The sequence below is a fragment of the Frankliniella occidentalis genome, unplaced genomic scaffold (assembly GCF_000697945.3).
Source record: "Frankliniella occidentalis isolate FOCC.00 unplaced genomic scaffold, Focc_3.1 Scaffold801, whole genome shotgun sequence".
Classification (NCBI taxonomy): domain Eukaryota; kingdom Metazoa; phylum Arthropoda; class Insecta; order Thysanoptera; family Thripidae; genus Frankliniella; species Frankliniella occidentalis.
In genome coordinates, this window is record NW_026267910.1 from 4,315 (window position 1) to 6,090 (window position 1,776).

A 1,776-nucleotide genomic window follows, 5' to 3' on the forward strand; every position below is an offset into this window, starting at 1 on the left:
TCCCTCCCTCTTCCGCGTTGGGGAGGGTCCGATCGACTCTCCTCCCCACCGAGCCGCCTCGCAGGCCATGGGGGAGACGGAGGAGAGGCAGACTGCAGGGGTCCGTAACTTATCATTTAAGCTAAACGTTTAATCATTATCTCGCGTTATTGACTAGTTAAAAGCGTGCATATAATGACAAATTTCAGAAGTGCGCAGGAGAACAAGTCATAAGATGTGTAACGCCAATAACGCAAGCCGTTTACGAGATTCGGATACCTAAAATTCGCTTATGCGATAAGTTACGGACCCCTGGCAGACTGGCGGACTTTACGACGCTGACATCTGGAGTCAAAGGCGCATGGACGCACTTTTATATCGAAGGAATTATTTTTACTGCTGTACTTATTTCGTCTCTTATCTTATCGTTCAAGGTAGCGTGGGGGGCCCTTGTAGTTCAGAAGAAGGTGGAACGGGGTGGATACAAAGTGAGGGAAATCATTTGGGCGTGCGAGCCGAGGAAAAGAGTTTGTCGAGTCGACCGCGCTGCCCCGTCGTGTCGGAGAGGCGTAAAGCCAATGGCCCGGGGGTAATAATTTCCGATTGCGTGCGGAGGATAGACGGGAGACGAAAGGAGGAGTGGGTGGTTTTTATTTGGATCAGTTTTGGCCGCGAGGGCCGTGCAGTAACGCCTCTCAAGGGGGGCAATCATCAAGCCGACGACGAGACTGATACGGTTCGGCACGCACATCACACACAACACCTCATCAGCAGAACAATTTGAATTCTTTGTGTAGGGCTTTTTTGACAACGCCGGTACATTTTGGCAAGTGAGGATCCTGGCGACCTTCGCAGGTGAGTGCTTTTCGCCGCTTTTCGCCCCGCAGTATAGATTGCAGTCCAAATTGTCCACCCATCGCAGGCGCGGTTTGCGTAGGTTCAGAAGCCCCCCCCCCCTTTCCCATTTCCACAGGTCGGTGCTGCCGTGTTATTTGTATAGTAGAGTCGGGAGACACATCCGTCCCGGAATGGAAATCCCACAGGAGGCGGGAGAGAGATCGGTATCGGAGGCCGGTCTCCAGCCTCCGCTGCATGCCCCATGCCTCCGCTCCAGCCTCCACTCCAGCCTCCCTCCAGCCTCCATTCCAGCCCCCACTCCAGCCTCCACTCCAACCTCCACTCCAGCCTCCGTTCTAGCCTCCGCTCCAGCGAAGGCTCCAGCGAAGGCTCCAGCGAAGGCTCCAGCCTCCGCTCCAGCTTTAGCTTTAGCTGGAGCCTCCGTGAGAGCCTCCGCTGAAGCCTTCACTAAAGACCGCAGGAACCTCCGATATGGAGCCTCCGTTGGAGCCGGTCGGAGCCTTCGCTGGCGACTCCGCTGGAGTCACTCAGTGATGCATGGAGAATGATCGGCGCTACTTCGACCGGCTCTCTGCTTCCTCCAAGGGCAAGCAATGACTGCCGCCGGGCAGGCAGCTGATCACGGATGTTCGCACCCCAGGCCCGTGCGGCTGGAGTTTGGAGGAGAACAAGGGAGAGGGCGGAGGGGGAGGCCGACCGAGATCAGGCGTGCGCAAGGGGACCTACAATGTAGGATATGGTAGACCTCCCCCTTTCTGCTGCCACCACCCCTTAACTCCCCCCCCCCCCTCACACACACACACACACACACGCACACAAGCCCGTGCTCGCGTCTATAAGGCCCTTGCGCCGGGTCCCAGGGGACGTTAATTTACAACATACGTGGGAGCGAACCGAGTGTCCCTGGTGTTGGGGTTTGTGTGGAAGAGAGAGAGAGAG